General features: G+C 44.3%; 15 non-coding genes across 15 annotated transcripts; 1 reads left to right on the top strand and 14 right to left on the bottom strand.

The window, feature by feature from the left end:
• Positions 1-350: 350 nt before the first annotated feature.
• On the top strand, positions 351-422 carry trnaq-cug (transfer RNA glutamine (anticodon CUG)). The gene has a single exon. It is a non-coding gene; the product is annotated as a tRNA-Gln (tRNA).
• An 11,852-nt stretch (positions 423-12,274) lies between these two features.
• trnaq-uug (transfer RNA glutamine (anticodon UUG)) lies at positions 12,275-12,346 on the bottom strand. The gene has a single exon. It is a non-coding gene; the product is annotated as a tRNA-Gln (tRNA).
• A 90-nt stretch (positions 12,347-12,436) lies between these two features.
• trnaf-gaa (transfer RNA phenylalanine (anticodon GAA)) lies at positions 12,437-12,509 on the bottom strand. The gene has a single exon. It is a non-coding gene; the product is annotated as a tRNA-Phe (tRNA).
• Positions 12,510-12,818: 309 nt separating this feature from the next.
• trnaq-uug (transfer RNA glutamine (anticodon UUG)) lies at positions 12,819-12,890 on the bottom strand. The gene has a single exon. It is a non-coding gene; the product is annotated as a tRNA-Gln (tRNA).
• A 70-nt stretch (positions 12,891-12,960) lies between these two features.
• trnaf-gaa (transfer RNA phenylalanine (anticodon GAA)) lies at positions 12,961-13,033 on the bottom strand. Its single transcript has one exon. It is a non-coding gene; the product is annotated as a tRNA-Phe (tRNA).
• Positions 13,034-13,126: 93 nt separating this feature from the next.
• Positions 13,127-13,200, bottom strand: trnai-aau (transfer RNA isoleucine (anticodon AAU)). Its single transcript has one exon. It is a non-coding gene; the product is annotated as a tRNA-Ile (tRNA).
• Positions 13,201-13,288: 88 nt separating this feature from the next.
• On the bottom strand, positions 13,289-13,360 carry trnap-agg (transfer RNA proline (anticodon AGG)). Its single transcript has one exon. It is a non-coding gene; the product is annotated as a tRNA-Pro (tRNA).
• Positions 13,361-14,102: 742 nt separating this feature from the next.
• trnaq-uug (transfer RNA glutamine (anticodon UUG)) lies at positions 14,103-14,174 on the bottom strand. The gene has a single exon. It is a non-coding gene; the product is annotated as a tRNA-Gln (tRNA).
• Positions 14,175-14,244: 70 nt separating this feature from the next.
• trnaf-gaa (transfer RNA phenylalanine (anticodon GAA)) lies at positions 14,245-14,317 on the bottom strand. The gene has a single exon. It is a non-coding gene; the product is annotated as a tRNA-Phe (tRNA).
• Positions 14,318-14,410: 93 nt separating this feature from the next.
• On the bottom strand, positions 14,411-14,484 carry trnai-aau (transfer RNA isoleucine (anticodon AAU)). The gene has a single exon. It is a non-coding gene; the product is annotated as a tRNA-Ile (tRNA).
• An 88-nt stretch (positions 14,485-14,572) lies between these two features.
• Positions 14,573-14,644, bottom strand: trnap-agg (transfer RNA proline (anticodon AGG)). The gene has a single exon. It is a non-coding gene; the product is annotated as a tRNA-Pro (tRNA).
• A 2,847-nt stretch (positions 14,645-17,491) lies between these two features.
• Positions 17,492-17,564, bottom strand: trnaf-gaa (transfer RNA phenylalanine (anticodon GAA)). Its single transcript has one exon. It is a non-coding gene; the product is annotated as a tRNA-Phe (tRNA).
• A 309-nt stretch (positions 17,565-17,873) lies between these two features.
• trnaq-uug (transfer RNA glutamine (anticodon UUG)) lies at positions 17,874-17,945 on the bottom strand. Its single transcript has one exon. It is a non-coding gene; the product is annotated as a tRNA-Gln (tRNA).
• A 214-nt stretch (positions 17,946-18,159) lies between these two features.
• trnai-aau (transfer RNA isoleucine (anticodon AAU)) lies at positions 18,160-18,233 on the bottom strand. Its single transcript has one exon. It is a non-coding gene; the product is annotated as a tRNA-Ile (tRNA).
• An 88-nt stretch (positions 18,234-18,321) lies between these two features.
• On the bottom strand, positions 18,322-18,393 carry trnap-agg (transfer RNA proline (anticodon AGG)). The gene has a single exon. It is a non-coding gene; the product is annotated as a tRNA-Pro (tRNA).
• Between the last annotated feature and the right edge of the window lie 7,976 nt (positions 18,394-26,369).

Here is a 26,369-nt window from a genome sequence, read left to right as displayed (position 1 = left end):
AGAACAGGCCACTGCTGGCGACCAATGTGAAGGCCCTGTTGGCGTGGGGGAAGCATTTATTTGCTTCACAGCTGGCACAAAAGATTTTGTCTCCAGCCAAACCCTCTAAGTGGGTAAGTTTTTTTCTTTTTTCTCCAGCCACTGCAGGCTCGAGAGGCCCTGCTCCTGCCCCGGCTCGTGCTACTGCCCCTGCTCCTATGAATTGGGGAAACATGGGCTTAAAAAGCAAAGGCTTCATTTGCTCCTTGCTATCGTGCTTCTGGACTCAATGACTTAAATCCTTGCTATCGTGCTTCTGGACTCAATGAGTTAAATCTCTGCTGCTCATGGGAAAAGTTGACACACGCCAAGGTTCCATGGTGTAATGGTTAGCACTCTGGGCTCTGAATCCAGCGATCTGAGTTCAAATCTCGGTGGGACCTGCTTTTGCCAGGAATGTGTGCAGTACCTCGTTCGAAAAAACTTTTTCGGCAGCACTGAGCCGCAAGAGCTCATCTAGGTAGTGCCCCTTGAAGGGGGGCGTAAAAAGGATGGACAGCACTGGAGAATGCAGCCATCGATCCCACTACCTCTCGCTTGCGCCTACTGCTTCCTACCGATTGAGCCAAAGTAAGCCCAAAGTAAGCCCACGTGAGCCAATCGTGTTTCTCTGCTGTGGCTTACTTTTGACCAATCGCGTTCTCTCCTGTGGCTTACTTTTGACCAATCGTGTTTCTCTCCTGTGGCTTACATTTGACCAATCGCCTTTCTCTCCTGTGGCTTACTTTTGACCAATCGCGTTTCTCTCCTGGCTCTGCTCCTGTGGCTTACTTTTGACCAATCGGCGACCGCTATTATTAGGCAAGGCAAGGCAAGTTTATTTATATAGCACATTTCATACACAATGGTAATTCAAAGTGCTTTACATAGAAGAAATTAAAATAATCAAAAGAAATCAGAATAATTAAAACAGTTTGGAATAAAAGATAAAATACAGAAATAATCAAATGAAATCAGAATAATTAAAACATAAAATAAAATACAGTGCAAACAGTCGGACGAACAGTGGCACAGTGCTCATTCAGTAAATGCACAGTTAAACAGATGTGTTTTGAGTCTGGATTTGAATGTGACTACTGTAGGAGCACATCTGATCTCTTCTGGAAGCTGGTTCCAGCTGCGGCTGGCATAGTAGCTAAAAGCAGACTCGCCATGCTTAGAGTGAACCCTTGGTATTTCTAGCCGATGTGATCCTAATGATCTGAGTGATCTGTTGGGTTTATATTCACTGAGTATATCTGCAATGTATTGAGGTCCTAGCCCATTGAATGATTTATATACCAGTAATAATACTTTAAAATCAATCCTAAATGTAACTGGCAGCCAGTGTAAAGACCTGAGGACTGGTGTGATGTGTTCATATTTTCTGGTTCTGCTCAGAATCCTAGCAGCAGCGTTCTGTATGAGCTGCAACTGTCTTATGGTCTTTTTGGGAAGGCCAGTGAGAAGTCCATTACAATAATCCACCCTACTGGTGATGAAAGCATGCACAAGTTTTTCTAAGTCTTGACTGGAAACAAAGCATCTAAATCTTGCAATATTTTTCAGGTGATAATATGCTGATTTAGTTATTGCTTTGACATGACTACTGAAACTAAGGTCTGACTCTAGAGACACACCCAGATTCCTGACTTGATTTTTAGTTGTTTGACCCCTAGACTGAAGGTATGCGTTCACCTTGAGAACTTCATCTTTGTTTCCAAATGCAATGACTTCAGTTTTGTCTTTGTTTAACTGAAGAAAGTTTTGGCACATCCAATTGTTTACTTCATCAATGCATTGGCAAAGGGAGTCAATGGGGCTGTAATCGTTAGGCGATAGGGATAAGTAGAGCTGTGTGTCGTCTGCATAGCTATGGTAAGCAATTTGGTTCTTTCTCATTATTTGGCTCATTGGGAGCATGTACAGGTTGAATAGGAGTGGCGCAAGAATTCAGCCTTGAGGGACTCCGCATGTCATGGATGTCCACTCAGACTTATAATCTCCTATACTCACATAATAACCTCTGCCTCCTAAGTATGACCTGAACCATTTTAGGACTATCCCAGAAAGCCAGACCCAGTTTTCCAGCCTGTCAAGAAGTATTTTGTGATCGACAGTGTCAAATGCAGCACTGAGGTTGAGTAGTACCAGCACTGATAATTTGCCTGTATCAGTATTTAAGCGAATATCATTTATTATCTTTATGAGCGCGGCCTCTGTACTGTGGTGCGGTCGGAAACCAGATTGAAAATGGTCAAAGTATCCATTCGAGCTTAAGAATTTGATCAGCTGATTGAAGACAACTTTTTCAATGATCTTGCTTATGAAAGGAAGATTTGATATCGGTCTATAGTTGTTTAATATGGTCTTATCCAGATTGCTCTTTTTCAGGAGGGGCTTGACGACAGCAGTTTTCAGGGAGGTCGGAAAACTCCCAGAGAGAAGTGAGGCATTTACCACTTCCAGGAGATCTGCTTCTAAGCTGTGTAACACATTTTTGAAAAAAGATCTGGGAAGTGCGTCAAGGGCGCAGGTTGATGTTTTTAGTTGCTGTACGGTTTCTTCCAAAATTTTGCCATCAATTTCTTCGAAATCAGACATAGTGGCTACTTTCTCGTGCTGTTGTCTGATCTGCCTGACCCCAGCGCAACTCAAGGATGAGCTGATCACCTTTCTGATATTATTGATTTTCTCAGAGAAGAAAGAAGTAAACTCACTGCACTTTCTCACTGAGAGCATTTCACTGGGAATCTGGCTTGGGGGGGTTGTCAGTCTCTCTATAGTAGCAAAAAGAGTGCGCGTGTTGTTTATATTGCTGTTTATAATATGCGAGAAAAAAGTCTGTCTAGCTTTGCTTAGTTCCTTATTGAAAGCATGGATGCTGTCTTTGTAGATGTTATAATGGACTACAAATTTTGTCTTCCGCCACATGCGCTCTGCTTTTCTGCATTGTCTTTTCATATTTTGCACTGCTGTTGAGTTTCTCCAAGGTGCTTTTTGTCTGCCACTCTTCTTCCTGACTTTCACAGGAGCAATATCATCAATTACACTCTTAACTTTTGAGTTAAAAGAATCAAGGAGAAAATCAACAGTCAGCAGATATGCTTGGTGTTAAAGATATAGCCTTCATAAATAGTACACTAGTGTTCTCATTTAAGCATCTCTTCTTGACAGACACAGATCTAGCTTCAATGGCAGGAGAGATCAATATATCAAAGAAAACACAAAAATGATCAGACAGTGCTACATCCTTAATAACAATTGATGAAATGTTTAGACCCTTACTGATAAGTAAATCTAGAGTGTGTCCAGGATTATGTGTGGGTCCATGTACATGCTGAGTCAGATCAAAAGTTTTTAAAACAGTTTTGATTTCTTTTGCCATATTGTTTTCTGCATTATCTATGTGAATGTTAAAATCTCCAGCAATGGCAAAGCAGTCAAACTCTGAGGAAATTGTTGATAACAGTTCTGTTAAGTTCTCAGCAAAAGCTGGAGAGTATTTTGGAGGCCTGTAAACAATGATAAGTAAAATGCGTGGAGCACCTTTTAACACAATACCGAGATATTCGAAAGACGGGTAATTCCCAAATGATATTTGCTTACATTGATAGACATCTTTATAAAGAGCAGCTAAACCTCCGCCTCTTCTGACAGCTCTGCAGACACTCATAAAAGTAAAGTTAGGAGGGGCTGTTTCATTGAGGACTGTTGCACTGCAACTTTCTTCTAGCCAAGTTTCATTTAGCAACATAAAATCCAGGTTGTATGTGGTTATTAAGTCGTTGACTAAAAGTGATTTATTTTTAAGTGAGCGGATGTTTAAAAGTGCTAACTTTACAGTCTTACTTTTTGTCCCCACAGCAATCTTGGTATGTTGTGTAATAAGCACCATATTAGATGGGTTTGCTGTACGGCTTTTGAAGGCCTTAGACTTTCTATCATGTAATCGAACAGCAATAGAAAAAGATACAGGCACACTGGGTTCCCGCTTGTTCTGTAAACATTTGAGAAAGTTATTGTTATCATAGCGGGGACCCGACACATATCACTGAGAGCTGGTATCAGTTGTTTTTGGTTCACCTCGAGCCGCTGGAGGAGGGTGTGGGCCCTGGCGCTGTGGCAGAGGCCGAAGAGCTCTCACAGGAGGAGGGGGAGGGCGAGCTGGGCCCGCAGGCTTTGGTGGTTGTGGGGCCTGAAGTTTTTTGGTTGGTATCTGGGGGCTCGCAGCAAAAGAGTGGGATAGTCTAGTTCCAGCATGCACCAGTTGTTCCATTTTCTCTGAGAAGCACAGAAGTGGAGATGCTGGAGAGAGTGATAATGTTTCCGGTGAGAGGGATTTTTGCTCTGGTGTTATTGGAGGCTGTAATATGCTGTCCTGGTTTCCCTGGCTGTTTTCCAGAAAGTCGTCTATGGGTGCTGTATCTTGGAGCAGTGCTGGTATGTCACAGTCTGTCTGTGTTGAGCTCTGTGGGCAGGGCTCAGCTGAGATTGTGTCCGTGAATAGAGGTTGTTGTGGCTGAGTGGTGTTATCACTGTCCTTGTGTGATGTGTCAACCGCATGTCCATTCAGGTGCTGAAGTGAAATCCTGTGGTCATTCATACTGTATCCAGGTGTGTGTGTGCCATTCAGATTGAGTGGATTGGCACACATTGCAGAAGGATGACGGAGGGAGAAGTAGATATTGTCCTTTAGCACTCTTGAACCAAGTTTGTTTGGGTGGTGGCCATCCTGTTGAAACAGTTGCCTCTGACTCCAGAAAAGATTGAAGTTGTCAGTAAAGTTCACTCCTTTTATATTGCAGGTTTTTTGCAGCCATGTATTAAGCCCAAGCAACCGTGAAAACCTGTTTGTTCCTCTTGCTGGGAGTGGTCCACTGATGAATGTTTGAACTTTCAGTCTTTTAAGTGTTTCAAAAAGTTCATTGAAATCCTTTTTAAGAAGTTCCGACTGCTCTTTATGAATATCATTCTTCCCCACATGAATGATGAGTCGATTTGCAGTCTTATGTTTCATCAGAATGTTCTGAAGTTCCCTGTTTACATCAGAAGTTGTTGCTTGTGGAAGGCAGCACGTTGTTGTATCCCTGCTATTAATGTTTCTGATTACGGAGTCGCCCACTATCAGAGTCCTGGGCTCGGCTGCACTGTGAGCTGAGTGCCGCTGTCTGCTCGACCTTGAGCCCCAGTTAGCATCAGTGTTAGCTACTGGCTGATTCTGTCTGTGTGCGATCACATTCATCAAATTTGGGGATTCCTCATTCATTAATACTTCAAATCTGTTCTCAAGATGTATAGGCGGTGGTAGGAGACCAGTGTTTGCAGTCCTTGTCAGAGCCGTATCTGGGGTAGAGGATGCTACTGCAGTAATATGTGATGCTCGTGACAATCTGATGTCTCGAGTGCCTTTGGGTCTCGCACCCTGTTTGTGCCATCGATTAGTAAAACGATCGGCTTGTTTCTCTACACTCAGTATGGCCTGTCGAGAAGCACTAGATTCATGGGACTCACCGGCTGTATGCTGAGGACGTCCATGACGAAGCTCTGTTGTGTGTTCTGTCTGGTTTGGTGGTCCCGCAATTAACTTTGTTTCAAGAATTGCAATCCTTTGTAAAAGTCTGTGGCAGTTGGAGCAGCAAGTAGATTCCAGAGGAGGCATTTTCTTATCCTTATGAATGTAGGCAGTTGTGTTTTCTCTTCCCCGGAATGTAAGCTTTCAGTGGGAGGCTGGTCGAATACAATAATTCTGCTTTTTTTTGTAGTAATCCAAGCGTTTGAGCACTGTGCTGAAGTTAAAATTAGGTGATAAAAGGAGATAAAATATAGAAATATAAAAGCGATAGAGCAAAGCGCGGAGCAGTAAGCGAGAGCGTCCGAACAGTAGCTGAGCAGGAAGTAGTCGTCATCAGTAGTAATTATCGTCATCTTTGCAACAGGTAAGTCTATTCTTCACGACTGTATAATCGATCATTATTTATTCATAAACAGTGTTTGTTTTTAGACAATTAAACATGCCAATAAAGCTAGCTAGCGTGTAATAGCACACGTTTTCTTCTGTACATGTGAACCTGCAACTATACCATGATATACAGTAAAAAAACATGCCACTACTGTCAAGATAATTAGCCGACCGCTAATTAAGCTATATCCTCCTTAAACCATTTTTTTGTTGTTGTTAATTTAGTATTTTTTTGTGTCATTCATTACATTATTTTGACCACAAGAAGATTTTTACTAAAACCTTTAAAAACCTTAAAAAAAAAGTTTAATTCATATATGTTATACTATACTATGTTATACACCAGTATACATATTTATGTTATCTTTTTAAATACTATGTTATACATATTTAAAAAGACATGAATAGGCAAAAACATTCCTCTGGGCCTCCTGCAGCATGGCCTGTTTTTTTTCTGATACACCTCTACAGCCTCGCCTACCTCCCTGATCTGCGAGGTGTATCTGAGGAACAGGTGTTTGTTGTCCGACAGCGGGTTGTCCCTCTCCTCCTCCCCCAAAATGCTGCTGACCAGATAGCAGGCATACCCCAGTGAGTTCTCCAGCAGCCACAGGAACCTCTGACCCTGGTGTTTCCCAAACTGGATCTTGCAGTGAGCCAGAACCAGGAACTGGTCTCCAGGATTCCCTCCATTCTGCCTCAAAAAGGCAGTGGCCTCAGCCAGGACCTCCTCCTTACACCTGGCCCTCCCTGCCAACACGATCTTCCTCCTATTGGCCTCCTCAGTTGGCCCCATAAGGAGTCGACCCTCAGAGGTTCTTCGTAAAACCGGGTATGCATACATAATCTGAAAGGACACAGGCATAAACAGAACGTTACATAGCTGTCATATTCCAACTGAAAGTATTTTACTACATCATTTGTTTTTTATGTAATTAATTATTATAATATTATAATAATTAATGAATATTATTATTATTATTATTATTATGAGCATAAGCATTATTGTTTTTTATACAACTGTGAATCACTTTGAATTGCCTTGTGTACAAATTGTAAATAGTGTGATGAACTTATTAATAAGAAAATAAATAACACTTCTTGGTACAATCTTGCTGGTATCATGCCATGCTTAAATCGTTTTGTTTTGTTTAGCTTTTGTGGCAGAGATTACTAAGAAACACCAAATATAACATAAAGGCGTTTATGCCAATTCATAATAATATGATCATCAAACAGATCTAAAACTTAAAATGGTATATCAAATCGTTTTGGTATATCTTTTATAACATAGTCGAGAATCATTTGTTGAAACAAAAAAACACTTGTTTTTGCCTATTCATGTCTTTTTAAATATGTATAACATAGTATTTAAAAAGATAACATAAATATGTATACTGGTGTATAACATAGTATAGTATAACATATATGAATTAAACTTTTTTTTTTAAAGGTTTTAGTAAAAATCTTCTTGTGGTCAAAATAATGTAATGAATGACACAAAAAAATACTAAATTAACAACAACAAAAAAATGGTTTAAGGAGGATATAGCTCAATTAGCGGTCGGCTAATTATCTTGACAGTAGTGGCATGTTTTTTACTGTATATCATGGTAAAGTTGCAGGTTCACATGTACAGAAGAAAACGTGTGCTATTACACGCTAGCTAGCTTTATTGGCATGTTTAATTGTCTAAAAACAAACACTGTTTATGAATAAATAATGATCGATTAATAATAGCGGTCGCCGATTGGTCAAAAGTAAGCCACAGGAGCAGGGGGGGGGGGGGGGGGGGGGTGTCAGGGGGCAATATGCTCTCTATCGCCCACTAGAGGTGTCCGAAAACCACCTATTCCGTGGCAAGTAGGTAAGGTTCTTTTTATTAAAACCATTATATTCTTGATTGCTAATTGTCTAAAGTGCTCATTTTTACAAAGTCAATGAAGTGTTCGACCCTTTAGCTACAAAGCTTTACATTTCGTTGCTATTTCAGTAACCTAAATTTTATAATAACAAGAAGGTGATTTTTCCTGGCCAGAAAATAGCTTGTTTGGAATTATAAGAAAGAGATAATTTTTGTTGAAAATTGATGTTAATATTACGGCCGTTTGCTGGACAAACAGATTGTTCGATAACTAAATTAATTCCATTTAAGGTTATCTCATATAATCAATCTGTAATAAGACTATTGATATATTAATGACGAACCATAACCCATTATGGTGATCATTCATATATACAATCGATCTATTTTCAGCTTCGATAATTTAACTGTAATGTGCAATATATTAATCATTCATGATTAATTATTAAATTCCCTATATATAATTTGAGCTAATTTAATGTAAGACTCATTGTCGCTACATCTGTGTTGTGAAATAAAATAATATGTCATTTAAAAAAGACTGTTTTGTTTTATTTGTAATTGTTTGTAAAATATTGTTTAAGATTTACATACCTTGAGGAAGTTGTTCCTCAGCTTGCGAGGCTACAGTTGCCATCTCCAGGTCATCTTCCTCCTCAAAAAAATCCGTAGCAGCAGAGTCTGTAAAATAACATAAAACACTAGGCACATGTCACCAACACACTTGTATGCGTTAAGTGATACTCACCACATGTAAAGAGCTGTCTCCGGGCTGCGGACTCAGACGCAGGTGGTACACGTGGTCCTGCAGCTGTTGAACACGTATTTTCGTTAGACATATATACTGCATAATATATACTGTAATGATTTTAAAGCTTGCAAATCACTTACAGGGTTTGGCTGGAGACAAAATCTTTTGTGCCAGCTGTGAAGCAGATAAATGCTTCCCCCGCGCCAACAGGGCCTTCACATTGGTCGCCAGCAGTGGCCTGTTCTTAGTGGCAGTAGGTGGAGGAGGAACAGACACAGTGGCAGTGGGCACAGCAGCAGTGAGGACAGATGCAGTGGGCACAGTGGTGGTGGGCACGTGGGCTGGAGCCTGCCTCTTCAGCACGTATGCTTTGAAAAGGGCCATATTGGTGTTAGGCCTGGCCTTTGCCTTCTTCAGGTAGGTGATGAGAGCCTGGGCCTCCTTGCTTGGGTCCTCATATACCTCCTTCATTGACCTACCCTTAAAATCCCCAAACTCCACCATCAGACATCCAGAGTCTCCTGTCCTCTCGGCCTCCTGCAGCATGGCCTGTTTTTTCTGATACACCTCCACAGCCTCGCCTACCTCCCTGATCTGCGAGGTGTATCTGAGGAACAGGTGTTTGTTGGCCGACAGCGGGTTGTCCCTCTCCTCCTCCCCCAAAATGCTGCTGACCAGATAGCAGGCATACCCCAGTGAGTTCTCCAGCAGCCACAGGAACCTCTGACCCTGGTGTTTCCCAAACTGGATCTTGCAGTGAGCCAGAACCAGGTACTGGTCTCCAGGATTCCCTCCATTCTGCCTCACAAAGGCAGTGGCCTCAGCCAGGACCTCCTCCTTACACCTGGCCCTATCTGCCAACACGATCTCCCTCCTATTGGCCTCCTCAGTTGGCCCCATAAGGAGTCGACCCTCAGAGGTTCTTCGTAAAACCGGGTATGCATACATAATCTGAAAGGACACAGGCATAAACAGAACGTTACATAGCTGTCATATTCCAACTGAAAGTATTTTACTACAGCATTTGCTTTTTATGTAATAAATTATTATAATATTATAATAATTAATGATTATTACTATTATGAGCATAAGCATTATTGTTTTTTATACAACTGTGAATCACTTTGAATTGCCTTGTGTACAAATTGTAAATAGTGTGATGAACTTATTAATAAGAAAATAAATAACACTTCTTGGTACAATCTTGCTGGTATCATGCCCTGCTTAAATCGTTTTGTTTTGTTTAGCTTTTGTGGCAGAGATTACTAAGAAACACCAAATATAACATAAAGGCGTTTATGACAATTCATAATAATATGATCATCAAACAGATCTAAAACTTAAAATGGTATATCAAATCGTTTTGGTATATCTTTTATAACGTAGTTGAGAATCATTTGTTGAAACAAAAAAACACTTGTTTTTGCCTATTCATGTCTTTTTAAATATGTATAACATAGTATTTAAAAAGATAACATAAATATGTATACTGGTGTATAACATAGTATAGTATAACATATATGAATTAAACTTTTTTTTAAAGGTTTTAGTAAAATATCTTCTTGTGCTCAAAATAATGTAATGAATGACAAAAATGAGGATGGAGGAATCGAATGAAAGCTTTTTTATACATTGGAATACTTGATCACTCGAGCGTCACTTCATAGCGTCATCAGCAGCGCTCAAAGGATCTGCCCTCATGTTGTTGCAGTTTGTTTATTTAAGCAATTCATAATAAATAATAATAAAGCAAGATACCCTGTTGAAATTTGTGTAATGTGTGGTTTATATAAACTGCAAAGGTAAAGTATACTTTAAAACAGATTGTGACCGATGTGAAGGGGGAGGAGAATGTATACGTGCGTCACGTTTAGTCAATAAAACACTTCCGCATAGGATACAACTGTGTATCCTCGCTCATGACTCCTCTGAAAGCCTCCTCACTCCTCGAGGTGCAATTAGGGCAGTGTTTCCCAAACTTTTTTCAGTCGAGGCACCCTTTGAAAATTTAAAAAAAATTGTGGCACCCTACACTAGTGTTGTCACGATACTACTTTGATACTATACCTTGAAATGTATTGATTTTCAATACCACAGGGAATAACTGCCGTATATAGGCCTACTGTCATATAGATATTTTTTAATATTATCAATTTTTTTGTCCATCCATTTAAAGTCTAGGAAATCATTAATTTCTTCTGCAGAGATGACTTTACATGATGACATATTTAATTAAGGCTTTTATTCATAATTCAGCAAAACATTGCTCAATTACCATTGCAAATCTCACCTAAATGTTTGCTCACTCAGTGTAGGCCTATTTGTGTTTTTATATTGGGATAATTTTGTTATAATTGCACAAGATAGCTTGTTTTTAATATATTTTATAATGTAATAATTTCACAGTTAATCTCCAAATTAATGTATAAACAACATAAAGACAGTATATTTTAAATAATTGTTTAATGGCATCTTTTTTATGAATGAAGCCCAGTATCACTGATACCAATACTGCTACTGATGTCAGGAAATACACAGAAATTGAATAAAGTTATCAAACACTTTACAGTCTTCACTGCATAAATAATAAATTAAATATAGATGAATCCTTATTAAAGCTACAAGCGTTCTTTAGTCAAGAGCAGTGAGTAATTTTCTCTGTTACCTGTTCTTTGATTCTGTTGTCACTGCTGCACTTGTTTATCTCACACGCGTCCCATCTTCTCACAACTCTAATTTAAGATTTTAACTAATTTAAGACTGCTCTCATGAGGATACTCAACAAAACGGACATTTTGTCATAACTGTGTGTTATTATTCGTTCAAGCACGAAAGAGAAGTCGATTCTGGCACGCGATGCGCGTCGTCCTGTGTCAGCAGGACATTCACAGACAGCGCGTTCTCTTTTGTCTTTTCGCGGTTGCATGGTTTAAAAGCATTTGCATGAATAAGAACGTGATTATATAATGTAAGGCTAGCCAAAGGATGACAGAAAAAACGGATGCTGCGTTAATTGTGTTTAAATCTTTTTTAACGCGTAAAACTGAAAAACATTAATCGCACGCGTTACCGTTGACAGCAGTACGGACATAACCGATGTGTTTGTAAATATGCGGCAAGACGGACGTTGTGACAATGGTTCGTGTGTATTTGACCGTAAGCGCAACAAGCCATGAAAAAGAGGCAGCTTTATGTGTGGACGCTGGGAATGAAGCACGAGAATGAAATCATGAGGAACCCCCGCAATTCAACGAACGCGGAAAACTTATGAGTTGCATTTTTTATTATAAATTTGTGTGCATTATTTGTTGTTATTAGACGATGCGAGAATGATGATACATTTATTATTATTTTTTTTACACATTTTAGCAATTTAAAAATGTTTAATGGAGTTTTTACACGGCACCCCTGCTCTCGCCAGAAGGCACCCCAGGGTGCCGCGGCACCCCGTTTGGGAAACGCTGAATTAGAGAATTGAGATGTCCTTCAAGATGGCTGAGCTCGATCGGTTTCCGGGTCATAGGATGGAGGACAGAGGAACGAGGAGACGAGGAGGGATATTGAGAAGCACCCTATGTTTCCCCAATTCCGACTCGGTTTGAGAGTGCCAATTTCACCGCCACGTCAGCAGTTGCGCATCACCTCTGTTTTTTCCCTCCCTTCCGCGAAGAACCTAAAAAGGTTCTACCGAGATTTGAACTCGGATCGCTGGATTCAAAGCCCAGAGTGCTAACCATTACACCATGGAACCAACACACCCTCCCAGCTGTTTGTCTGAGAGGGAGATAGCGATGAGGCTAGGTGGAATCAGGTAGCCTAAAGGAGGCGGGCGTGGTTCCTCTGCCGAAACCCGAGATTGAACCAGGGACCTTTAGATCTTCAGTCTAACACTCTCCCAACTGAGCTATTTCGGCCAGGTACTTGTGCTGTTTAGCCTGGCAAATGAAGGTCCCACCGAGATTTGAATTCGGATCACTGGATTCAGAGCCCAGAGTGCTAACCCTTACACCATGGAACCTCGGCGTGTGTCAACTTTTCCCATGAGGTACAGAGATTTAAGTCATTCAGTCCAGAACCCCGATAGCAAGGAGCGAAAGAAGCCTTTGCTTTTTAAGCCCATGTTTCCCCAATTCCGACTCGGTTTAAGAGTGCCAATTTCACCGCCACGTCAGCAGTTGCGCATCACCTCTGTTTTTCCCCTCCCTTCCGCAAAGATCCTAAAAAGGTTCCACCGAGATTTGAACTCGGATCGCTGGATTCAAAGCCCAGAGTGCTAACCATTACACCATGGAACCAACACACCCTGCTAACTGGCTGTCTGAGAGGTGGAATCAGGTAGACTAAAAGAGGGGGAGGTTGTTCCTCTGCCGGAACCCGGGATTGAACCAGGGACCTTTAGATCTTCAGTCTAACGCTCTCCCAACTGAGCTATTTCGGCCAGATACTTGTGCGGTTTGGCCAGCATGGATGTATGGGAGACCGCCCGTCATTTTCGAGAAGAGCAGAGCGAAGGTCCCAGAGAGAAAATGATTGGCCCGTACGGGGATCGAACTCGCAGCCTTGGCGTTATTAGCGCCACGCTCTAACCAACTGAGCTAACCAGCCTCTCTCTGGCACATTTTATCCCCAATTGCTCAGAAATATCCTGGTTGCCCTAATAAGGCTGAAGAGATTAAAAGCAAAGCTGAATAATGGGCTCGTCCGGGATTTGAACCCGGGACCTCTCGCACCCTAAGCGAGAATCATACCCCTAGACCAACGAGCCGAAACATACATCCTCCCTGCTGCTGTCGGGCCGAAAACATTTCAGCTTCCATGGCTTAAAGCGCAATTTTTTGATTAAATCAACAATTAAAAGGTAGCCAGTGCAAAGTTTCCAGCACAGAGGAAATGCGGCCTCTTTTTTTATGGTCATTGGAAATCACGCTGCAGGACCTGCACACAAATAATGAGAAGCTTACTTACAGGAGCCTGGTCTGCAACACTGGACCCAGTTGATGTTGCAGGAGCAGAGGCAGCACTTGGCTGGACAGAAGGCTGTGGAGGAGACTGCAGAGGAGGCTGAGCAGGGCGCAGAGGAGGAGACTGCAGAGGAGGCTGGGCAGGGCGCAGAGGAGGAGACTGCAGAGGAGGCTGGGCAGGGCGCAGAGGAGGAGACTGCAGAGGAGGCTGGGCAGGGTGCAGAGGAGGAGACTGCAGAGGAGGCTGGGCAGGGCGCTGTTTGTTGTCCGACAGCGGGTTGTCCCTCTCCTCCTCCCCCAAAATGCTGCTGACCAGATAGCAGGCATACCCCAGTGAGTTCTCCAGCAGCCACAGGAACCTCTGACCCTGGTGTTTCCCAAACTGGATCTTGCAGTGAGCCAGAACCAGGAACTGGTCTCCAGGATTCCCTTTTTAAGCCCATGTTTCCCCAATTCCGACTCGGTTTGAGAGTGCCAATTTCACCGCCATGTCAGCAGTTGCGCATCACCTCTGTTTTTCCCCTCCCTTCCGCAAAGATCCTAAAAAGGTTCCACCGAGATTTGAACTCGGATCGCTGGATTCAAAGCCCAGAGTGCTAACCATTACACCATGGAACCAACACACCCTGCTAACTGGCTGTCTGAGAGGTGGAATCAGGTAGACTAAAAGAGGGGGAGGTTGTTCCTCTGCCGAAACCCGGGATTGAACCAGGGACCTTTAGATCTTCAGTCTAACGCTCTCCCAACTGAGCTATTTCGGCCAGGTACTTGTGCGGTTTGGCCAGCATGCATGTATGGGAGACCGCCCGTCATTTTCGAGAAGAGCAGAGCGAAGGTCCCAGAGAGAAAATGATTGGCCCGTACGGGGATCGAACCCGCAGCCTTGGCGTTATTAGCGCCACGCTCTAACCAACTGAGCTAACAAGCCTCTCTCTGGCACATTTTATCCCCAATTGCTCAGAAATATCCTGGTTGCCCTAATAAGGCTGAAGAGATTAAAAGCAAAGCCGAATAATGGGCTCGTCCGGGATTTGAACCCGGGACCTCTCGCACCCTAAGCGAGAATCATACCCCTGGACCAACGAGCCGAAACATACATCCTCCCTGCTGCTGTCGGGCCGAAAACATTTCAGCTTCTATGGCTTAAAGCGCAATTTTTTGATTAAATCAACAATTAAAAGGTAGCCAGTGCAAAGTTTCCAGCACAGAGGAAATGCGGCCTCTTTTTTTGTGGTCATTGGAAATCACGCTGCAGGACCTGCACACGAATAATGAGAAGCTTACTTACAGGAGCCTGGTCTGCAACACTGGACCCAGTTGATGTTGCAGGAGCAGAGGCAGCACTTGGCTGGACAGAAGGCTGTGGAGGAGACTGCAGAGGAGGCTGAGCAGGGCGCAGAGGAGGAGACTGCAGAGGAGGCTGGGCAGGGCGCAGAGGAGGAGACTGCAGAGGAGGCTGGGCAGGGCGCAGAGGAGGAGACTGCAGAGGAGGCTGGGCAGGGTGCAGAGGAGGAGACTGCAGAGGAGGCTGGGCAGGGCGCTGCAGTCCTGTGGGTGGCTGTAGTGAGGATGGTCCTGGTGCAGAGGGACAGGGGTTGAAAGCCTTGCTGGAAAGATGGGAGTTGCTCTTTCCAGTGGACAGGAAGCTCTGCAGGCGACTGGGACACCTGGCCAGGGGTCCACAATGCTGGAGGAGCAGGATAAGGGGCAGGAGCAGGGGCAGTAGCACGAGCCGGGGCAGGAGCAGGGCCTCTCGAGCCTGCAGTGGCTGTAGAAAAAAGAAAAAACTTACCCACTTACAGGGTTTGGCTGGAGACAAAATCTTTTGTGTGTCTCTTTTTAGTGGCAGTAGGTGGAGGAGGAACAGACATAGTGGCAGTGGGCACAGCAGAAGTGAGGACAGATGCAGTGGGCACAGTGGTGGTGGGCACGTGGGCTAGAGCCTGCCTCTTCAGCACGTATGCTTTGAAAAGGGCCATATTGGTGTTAGGCCTGGCCTTTCCCTTCTTCAGGTAGGTGATGAGAGCCTGGGCCTCCTTGCTTGGGTCCTCATACACCTCCTTCATTGACCTACCCTTAAAATCCCCAAACTCCACCATCAGACATCCAGAGTCTCCTGTCCTCTGGGCCTCCTGCAGCATGGCCTGTTTTTTTCTGATACACCTCTACAGCCTCGCCTACCTCCCTGATCTGCGAGGTGTATCTGAGGAACAGGTGTTTGTTGTCCGACAGCGGGTTGTCCCTCTCCTCCTCCCCCAAAATGCTGCTGACCAGATAGCAGGCATACCCCAGTGAGTTCTCCAGCAGCCACAGGAACCTCTGACCCTGGTGTTTCCCAAACTGGATCTTGCAGTGAGCCAGAACCAGGAACTGGTCTCCAGGATTCCCTCCATTCTGCCTCAAAAAGGCAGTGGCCTCAGCCAGGACCTCCTCCTTACACCTGGCCCTCCCTGCCAACACGATCTTCCTCCTATTGGCCTCCTCAGTTGGCCCCATAAGGAGTCGACCCTCAGAGGTACTTCGTAAAACCGGGTATGCATACATAATCTGAAAGGACACAGGCATAAACAGAACGTTACATAGCTGTCATATTCCAACTGAAAGTATTTTACTACATCATTTGTTTTTTATGTAATTAATTATTATAATATTATAATAATTAATGAATATTATTATTATTATTATGAGCATAAGCATTATTGTTTTTTATACAACTGTGAATCACTTTGAATTGCCTTGTGTACAAATTGTAAATAGTGTGATGAACTTATTAATAAGAAAATAAATAACACTTCTTGGTACAATCTTGCTGGTATCATGCCATGCTTAAATCGTTTTGTTTTGTTTAGCTTTTGTGGCAGAGATTACTAAGAAAAACCAAATATAACATAATGGCGTTTATGCCAATTCATAATAATATGATCATCAAACAGATCTAAAACTTAAAATGGTATATCAAATCGTTTTGGTATATCTTTTATAACATAGTTGAGAATAATTTGTTGAAACAAAAAAACACTTGTTTTTGCCTATTCATGTCTTTTTAAATATGTATAACATAGAATTTAAAAAGATAACATAAATATGTATACTGGTGTATAACATAGTATAGTATAACATATATGAATTAAACTTTTTTTTAAAGGTTTAAGTAAAATATCTTCTTGTGCTCAAAATAATGTAATGAATGACAAAAATGAGGATGGAGGAATCGAATGAAAGCTTTTTTATACATTGGAATACTTGATCACTCGAGCGTCACTTCATAGCGTCATCAGCAGCGCTCAAAGGATCTGCCCTCATGTTGTTGCAGTTTTTTTATTTAAGAAATTCATAATAAATAATAATAAAGCAAGATACCCTGTTGAAATATGTGTAATGTGTGGTTTATATAAACTGCAAAGGTAAAGTATACTTTAAAACAGATTGTGACCGATGTGAAGGGGGAGGAGAATGTATACGTGCGTCACGTTTAGTCAATAAAACACTTCCGCATAGGATACAACTGTGTATCCTCGCTCATGACTCCTCTGAAAGCCTCCTCACTCCTCGAGGTGCAATTAGAGAATTGAGATGTCCTTCAAGATGGCTGAGCTCGATCGGTTTCCGGGTCATAGGATGGAGGACAGAGGAACGAGGAGACGAGGAGGGATATTGAGAAGCACCCTATGTTTCCCCAATTCCGACTCGGTTTGAGAGTGCCAATTTCACCGCCACGTCAGCAGTTGCGCATCACCTCTGTTTTTTCCCACCCTTCCGCGAAGAACCTAAAAAGGTTCTACCGAGATTTGAACTCGGATCGCTGGATTAAAAGCCCAGAGTGCTAACCATTACACCATGGAACCAACACACCCTCCCAGCTGTCTGTCTGAGAGGCAGATAGCGATGAGGCTAGGTGGAATCAGGTAGCCTAAAGGAGGCAGGCGTGGTTCCTCTGCCGAAACCCGAGATTGAACCAGGGACCTTTAGATCTTCAGTCTAACACTCTCCCAACTGAGCTATTTCGGCCAGGTACTTGTGCTGTTTAGCCTGCCAAATGAAGGTCTCACCGAGATTTGAATTCGGATCACTGGATTCAGAGCCCAGAGTGCTAACCCTTACACCATGGAACCTCGGCGTGTGTCAACTTTTCCCATGAGGTGCAGAGATTTAAGTCATTCAGTCCAGAACCGCGATAGCAAGGAGCAAAATAAGCCTTTGCTTTTTAAGCCCATGTTTCCCCAATTCCGACTCGGTTTGAGGGTGCCAATTTCACCGCCACGTCAGCAGTTGCGCATCACCTCTGTTTTTCCCCTCCCTTCCCCAAAGATCCTAAAAAGGTTCCACCGAGATTTGTACTCGGATCGCTGGATTCAAAGCCCAGAGTGCTAACCATTACACCATGGAACCAACACACCCTGCTAACTGGCTGTCTGAGAGGTGGAATCAGGTAGACTAAAAGAGGGGGAGGTTGTTCCTCTGCCGAAACCCGTCTAACGCTCTAACGCTCTCCCAACTGAGCTACTTCGGCCAGGTACTTGTGCGGTTTGGCCAGCATGTATGTATGGGAGACCGCCCGTCATTTTCGAGAAGAGCAGAGCGAAGGTCTCAGAGAGAAAATGATTGGCCCGTACGGGGATCGAACTCGCAGCATTGGCGTTATTAGGGCCACGCTCTAACCAACTGAGCTAACCAGCCTCTCTCTGGCACATTTTATCCCCAATTGCTCAGAAATATCCTGGTTGCCCTAATAAGGCTGAAGAGATTAAAAGCAAAGCCGAATAATGGGCTCGTCCGGGATTTGAACCCGGGACCTCTCGCACCCTAAGCGAGAATCATACCCCTAGACCAACGAGCCGAAACATACATCCTCCCTGCTGCTGTCGGGCCGCAAACATTTCAGCTTCCATGGCTTAAAGCGCAATTTTTTGATTAAATCAACAATTAAAAGGTAGCCAGTGCAAAGTTTCCAGCACAGAGGAAATGCGGCCTCTTTTTTTGTGGTCATTGGAAATCACGCTGCAGGACCTGCACACGAATAATGAGAAGCTTACTTACAGGAGCCTGGTCTGCAACACTGGACCCAGTTGATGTTGCAGGAGCAGAGGCAGCACTTGACTGGACAGAAGGCTGTGGAGGAGACTGCAAAGGAGACTGAGCAGGGCGCAGAGGAGGAGACTGCAGAGGAGGCTGGGCAGGGCGCAGAGGAGGAGACTGCAGAGGAGGCAGGGCAGGGCGCAGAGGAAGAGACTGCAGAGGAGGCTGGGCAGGGCGCTGCAGTCCTGTGGGTGGCTGTAGTGAGGATGGTCCCGGTGCAGAGGGACAGGGGTTGAAGGCCTTGCTGGACAGATGGGAGTTGCTCTTTACAGTGGACAGGAAGCTCTGCAGGCGACTGGTACACCTGGCCAGGGGTCCACAATGCTGGAGGAGCAGGATAAGGGGCAGGAGCAGGGGCAGTAGCACGCACCCGGGGCAGGAGCAGGGCCTCTCGAGCCTGCAGTGGCTGGAGAAAAAAGAAAAAACTTACCCACTTACAGGGTTTGGCTGGAGACAAAATCTTTTGTGCCAGCTGTGAAGCAAATAAATGCTTCCCGCGCGCCAACAGGGCCTTCACATTGGTCACCAGCAGTGGCCTGTTCTTAGTGGCAGTAGGTGGAGGAGGAACAGACACAGTGGCAGTGGGCACAGCAGCAGTGAGGACAGATGCAGTGGGCACATTGGTGGTGGGCACGTGGGCTAGAGCCTGCCTCTTCAGCACGTATGCTTTGAAAAGGGCCATATTGGTGTTAGGCCTGGCCTTTGCCTTCTTCAGGTAGGTGATGAGAGCCTGGGCCTCCTTGCTTGGGTCCTCATACACCTCCTTCATTGACCTACCCTTAAAATCCCCAAACTCCACCATCAGACATCCAGAGTCTCCTGTCCTCTGGGCCTCCTGCAGCATGGCCTGTTTTTTTCTGATACACCTCTACAGCCTCGCCTACCTCCCCGATCTGCGAGGTGTATCTGAGGAACAGGTGTTTGTTGTCCGACAGCGGGTTGTCCCTCTCCTCCTCCCCCAAAATGCTGCTGACCAGATAGCAGGCATACCCCAGTGAGTTCTCCAGCAGCCACAGGAACCTCTGACCCTGGTGTTTCCCAAACTGGATCTTGCAGTGAGCCAGAACCAGGAACTGGTCTCCAGGATTCCCTCCATTCTGCCTCAAAAAGGCAGTGGCCTCAGCCAGGACCTCCTCCTTACACCTGGCCCTCCCTGCCAACACGATCTTCCTCCTATTGGCCTCCTCAGTTGGCGCCATAAGGAGTCGACCCTAAGAGGTTCTTCGTAAAACCGGGTAAGCATACATAATCTGAAAGGACACAGGCATAAACAGAACGTTACATAGCTGTCATATTCCAACTGAAAGTATTTTACTACATCATTTGTTTTTTATGTAATTAATTATTATAATTTTATAATAATTAATGAATATTATTATTATTATTATGAGCATAAGCATTATTGTTTTTTATACAACTGTGAATCACTTTGAATTGCCTTGTGTACAAATTGTAAATAGTGTGATGAACTTATTAATAAGAAAATAAATAACACTTCTTGGTACAATCTTGCTGGTATCATGCCATGCTTAAATCATTTTGTTTTGTTTAGCTTTTGTGGCAGAGATTACTAAGAAACACCAAATATAACATAAAGGCGTTTATGAAAATTCATAATAATATGATCATCAAACAGATCTAAAACTTAAAATGGTATATCAAATCGTTTTGGTATATCTTTTATAACATAGTTGAGAATCATTTGTTGAAACAAAAAAACACTTGTTTTTACCTATTCATGTCTTTTTAAATATGTATAACATAGTATTTAAAAAGATAACATAAATATGTATACTGGTGTATAACATAGTATAGTATAACCTATATGAATTAAACTTTTTTTTAAAGGTTTTAGTAAAAATCTTCTTGTGGTCAAAATAATGTAATGAATGACACAAAAAAATACGAAATTAACAACAACAAAAAAAATGGTTTAAGGAGGATATAGCTTAATTAGCGGTCGGCTAATTATCTTGACAGTAGTGGCATGTTTTTTACTGTATATCATGGTAAAGTTGCAGGTTCACATGTACAGATGAAAACGTGTGCTATTACACGCTAGCTAGCTTTATTGGCATGTTTAATTGTCTAAAAACAAACACTGTTTATGAATAAATAATGATCGATTATACAGTCGTGAAGAATAGACTTACCTGTTGCAAAGATTGCAAAGATGACGATAATAATAGCGGTCGCCGATTGGTCAAAATTAAGCCACAGGAGCAGAGCCAGGAGAGACACGCGATTGGTCAAAAGTAAGCCACAGGAGAGAAAGGCGATTGGTCAAAAGTAAGCCACAGGAGAGAAACACGATTGGTCAAAAGTAAGCCACAGGAGAGAACGTGATTGGTCAAAAGTAAGCCACAGCAGAGAAACACGATTGGCTCACGTGGGCTTACTTTGGCTCAATTGGTAGGAAGCAGTAGGCGCAAGCGAGAGGTAGTGGGATCGATGCATGCATTCTCCAGTGCTGTCCATCCTTTTTACGCCCCCCTTCAAGGGGCACTACCTAGATGAGCTCTTGCGGCTCAGTGCTGCCGAAAAAGTTTTTTCGAACGAGGTACTGCACAGATTCCTGGCAAAAGCAGTTCCCCCCAAGATTTGAACTCGGATCGCTAGATTCAGAGCCCAGAGTGCTAACCATTACACCACGGAACCTTGGCGTGTGTCAACTTTTCCCATGAGCAGCAGAGATTTAAGTCATTGAGTCCAGAAGCACGATAGCAAGGATTTAAGTCATTGAGTCCAGAAGCACGATAGCTAGGAGCAAATGAAGCCTTTGCTTTTTAAGCCCATGTTTCCCCAATTCCGACTCGGTTTGAGAGTGCCAATTTCACCGCCACGTCAGCAGTTGCGCATCACCTCTGCTTTTTCCCCCCCTTCCGCAAAGAACCTAAAAAGGTTCTACCGAGATTGGAACTTGGATCGCTGGATTCAAAGCCCAGAGTGCTAACCATTACACCATGGAAACAACACTTCCTGATAGCTGGCTTTCTGAGAGCCAGATAGCGATGAGGCTAGGTGGAATCAGGTAGACTAAAAGAGGCGGACGTGGTTCCTCTGCCGAAACCCGGGATATAAATATCCTGGTTGCCTTAATCAGGCTGAAGAGATTACAAGCAAAGCCTAATAATGGGCTCGTCCAGGATTTGAACCCGGGACCTCTCGCACCCTAAGCGAGAATCATACCCCTATACCACTGAGCCGAAACATACATCCTCCACGTTGCTGCCGGGCCGCAAACATTTCAGCTTGCATGGCTTAAAGCGCAATTTTTTGATTAAATCTACAATTAAAAGGTAGCCAGTGCAAAGTTTCCAGCACAGAGGAAATGCGGCCTCTTTTTTTGTGGTCATTGGAAATCACGCTGCAGCAACTGCACACGAATAATGAGAAGCTTACTTACAGGAGCCTGGTCTGCAACACTGGACCCAGTTGATGTTGCAGGAGCAGAGGCAGCACTTGGCTGGATAGAAGGCTGTGGAGGAGACTGCAGAGGAGGCTGAACAGGGCGCAGAGGAGGAGACTGCAGAGGAGGCTGGGCAGGGCGCAGAGGAGGAGACTGCAGAGGAGGCTGGGCAGGGCGCAGAGGAGGAGACTGCAGAGGAGGCTGGGCAGGGCGCAGAGGAGGAGACTGCAGAGGAGGCTGGGCAGGGCGCTGCAGTCCTGTGGGTGGCTGTAGTGAGGATGGTCCTGGTGCAGAGGGACAGGGGTTAAAGGCCTTGCTGGAAAGATGGGAGTTGCTCTTTCCAGTGGACAGGAAGCTCTGCAGGCGACTGGGACACCTGGCCAGGTGTCCAAAATGCTGGAGGAGCAGGATAAGGGGCAGGAGCAGGGGCAGTAGCACGAGCCGGGGTAGGAGCAGGGCCTCTCGAGCCTGCAGTGGCTGGAGCGTAAAAAAACACAACAAAATTATCTTATTGTTTTAGACTTTCACTGCATGACTTTCTCAGCTCTGCTGGACAGCTACTGCGATTACAAGGTTTACTGCAAAGCATGTATGATTAGTAGAGAGATGACATGATGATGAAAAGATGGAAGGAAGCAGTGAAATCATCCTGTTTTTCATCCAAGCACCATTAGAAGAAATACAAGAAGAAAAAAAGATGGGATCAGCCAAGTGTGAAGCGAAGCAGACCAAACACTACAACAGCCACTTATTCCAAGGGGAGTGGGGGAAGTGTGAGATGACAAGAATGAGCTTTAGTCAGTGATTACGATAAAAAATGAAATAAAACCTTTTACATACACCTTTAAATTATCTTTTTTCCTTTGAGGATGTTCACTCAAAGAGTGAATGTAGATTGACACCTGAGAAGTGCCATTCCTCTGTGTTGTGAAATAAAATAATATGTCATTTAAAAAATACTGTTTTGTTTTATTTGTAATTGTTTGTAAAATATTGTTTAAGATTTACATACCTTGAGGAAGTTGTTCCTCAGCTTGCGAGGCTACAGTTGCCTCACTGACTCAGACGCAGGATGTACACGTGGTCCTGCAGCTGTTGAATACGTATTTTCGTTAGACATATATACTGCATAATATATACTGTAAAGATTTTAAAGCTTGCAAATCACTTACAGGGTTTGGCTGGAGACAAAATCTTTTGTGCCAGCTGTGAAGCAAATAAATGCTTCGCCCGCGCCAACAGGGCCTTCACATTGGTCGCCAGCAGTGGCCTGTTCTTAGTGGCAGTAGGTGGAGGAGGAACAGACACAGTGGCAGTGGGCACAGCAGCAGTGAGGACAGATGCAGTGGGCACAGTGGTGGTGGGCACGTGGGCTGGAGCCTGCCTCTTCAGCACGTATGCTTTGAAAAGGGCCATATTGGTGTTAGGCCTGGCCTTTGCCTTCTTCAGGTAGGTGATGAGAGTTTGGGCCTCCTTGCTTGGGTCCTCATACACCTCCTTCATTGACCTAGCCTTAAAATCCCCAAACTCCACCATCAGACATCCAGAATCTCCTGTCCTCTGGGCCTCCTGCAGCATGGCCTGTTTTATCTGATACAACTCCACAGCCTCGTTACCTCCCTGATCTGCGAGGTGTATCTGAGGAACAGGTGTTTGTTGGCCGACAGCGGGTTGTCCCTCTCCTCCTCCCCCAAAATGCTGCTGACCAGATAGCAGGCATACCCCAGTGAGTTCTCCAGCAGCCACAGGAACCTCTGACCCTGGTGTTTCCCAAACTGGATCTTGCAGTGAGCCAGAACCAGGAACTGGTCTCCAGGATTCCCTCCATTCTGCCTCACAAAGGCAGTGGCCTCAGCCAGGACCTCCTCCTTACACCTGGCCCTCCCTGCCAACACGAAGGAGTCGACCCTCAGAGGTTCTTCGTAAAACCGGGTATGCATACTTAATCTGAAAGGACACAGGCATAAACAGAACGTTACATAGCTGTCATATTCCAACTGAAAGTATTTTACTACAGCATTTCTTTTTTATGTAATTAATTATTATAATATTATAATAATTAATGATTATTATTATTATGAGCATAAGCATTATTGTTTTTATACAACTGTGAATCACTTTGAATTGCCTTGTGTACAAATTGTAAATAGTGTGATTGTAATGAAGCTTCAGGAGAATGAGGATCCATTTGCAGTTTTATTATAATCGTGGTCATACAATCAGGGTCAATCACCAGCAAACACAACAGTAGAGATAAGGCAACTCGTAATCCAGAAACAGGCATAAGATCAGGGCAGGCAGCAAACTTACATAAATCAGTCCAGTATAGAATATAGTCCAGGGCAGGCAGCAAAGAATCAAGATGAGAATAGACAGTCCAAAAGTAATCCACGGGAAGACAAAACACGGGAAGAAACGCTCAGAGATGATTACCAGGGTAAATACAAAACTTCGCAAAGAAGGAGAGTCTGAGAGCACCTTAAATAGTCCACTGATGAAGGTCAGGTGCAAGGTAATCAGTGCCAGGTATGTGGGAAATGTAGTTCAAATGGTTTAATATTCAGGAGAGGGTTCCCTCTGGTGGTGAGCAGGAGGAACAGTGGGAGTCTCGTTTGTGACAGAGCCCCCCCCCCCTGCGAGCGGCTCCTGACGCGAAGAGGCGAACAACGCCGGGGTCTTCCTCGAGGTCGAGGGGCCGGTTTTTCCGGGTGCGTCCTATGGAACTCAGTCACGAGTGTGGGGTCGAGTATGTCATCTGCATTAACCCAGGATTGCTCGTCCGGTCCGTACCCCTCCCAATCCACCAGATATTGGAGGAGCCTGCCCCGGCGTCTGGAATCGAGTAGATCTCGAACCTGATATGCCTCCTCGCCGTCCACCAAGATGGGGCCCTGGTCACTGGTCTGCTCCTCCTCCTCCGCTCTCGGACCACCAGCGGGTTTGAGAAGTGATACATGAAAAGTGGGAGAGATACGATAATTAGAGGGTAATGCCAAACGAAAGGAAACTGGTGTAATTTGTTTAACAATTTGGAAGGGACCCACATACCTGGGACCGAGTTTCTTGCAAGGAAGTCTGAGGCGTAGGTCTCGAGTGGATAGCCAGACCCATTGACCTGGAGTATACTCGGGATTGGGGCGACGGTGACGATTGGCCTGCAACTTCTGTCTCCTGACAGCATGTAGCAAGTGGGTGTGAGCCTGATTCCAGATGTCTTCGCTTCTCTGGAGCCAATCGTTGACAGAGGGTACTTCGGTAGGTTCCCCTGACCATGGAAATAGGGGAGGTTGGAAGCCCATTACACATTGGAATGGAGTTAGTCCAGTGGAGGGTTTCTGGAGTGAGTTCTGTGCATACTCAGCCCACATGAGGAATCGGCTCCAATCTGCTTGGTTCTGATGACAATAGGATCTGAGGAACCGGGTGATCTCCTGATTGAGACGTTCTGTTTGACCATTCGATTGTGGGTGATATCCTGAAGTGAGGCTAATGTTGATGTTGAGTTGTTGGAAGAATGCGGACCATACTCTGGATGTGAATTGGGGCCCTCGGTCCGACACGATGTCCTCAGGAAGGCCATAAAATCGAAACACAAAGTTGCACAGGAGTTCGGCAGTCTCAAATGCTGTAGGCAGCTTGGGAAGTGGAATTAAACGGCAGGCCTTGGAGAAGCGATCTATGACAGTGAGTATTGTGGTATTCCCATTGGACTTGGGGAGATCGGTAATAAAGTCTATGGCAAGATGGGACCATGGTCGGTGGGGAACTGGCAATGGTTGCAGTAGGCCAGATAGTAACTGTCTGAGATGTTTGCTTGTGTTACAGGTGATGCATTCATTAATGAATTTTATTGTGTCTGCACGCAAGGTTGGCCACCAAAAGCTGTTCTGAAGCAGGTGAACAGTGGCCGTAATTCCAGGGTGACCGGAGCTGAGTAAGGAGTGAACTTGCTGTAGTACTTTCTGACAGAGATCCTGAGGTACAAAAGTTTTGTCAGGGGGGCATTCGGGAGGAGGGGTCTCTTGTGAATTGGCTTGAGTGAGCTCTGTCATGATGTCCCACTGAATTGGGGCCACGATTAATGACTCTGGAAGAAGGGTTTCTTTGGATTTAATGGAAGTTAAACAGTCGTGTTGACGTGATAAAGCGTCTGCTTTGGTGTTCTTTGAACCGGGACGATAGGTAACAGTGAAGTCAAATCGTGTAAAGAAGAGGGCCCACCTCGCTTGTCTGGGATTCAGTCTTTTGGCAGATCGTAAGTATTCCAAATTCTTGTGGTCAGTTAGTATCACAAACGGATGTTTAGACCCCTCCAGCCAATGACGCCA

This window comes from Siphateles boraxobius, unplaced genomic scaffold (genome assembly GCF_051911475.1).
Source record: "Siphateles boraxobius isolate OS27281-9 unplaced genomic scaffold, OSU_SipBor_1 116, whole genome shotgun sequence".
Taxonomy (NCBI): Eukaryota; Metazoa; Chordata; class Actinopteri; order Cypriniformes; family Leuciscidae; genus Siphateles; species Siphateles boraxobius.
Note: the sequence above shows the minus strand (reverse complement) of the source record. Positions and strands in the feature narration are given on the sequence as shown.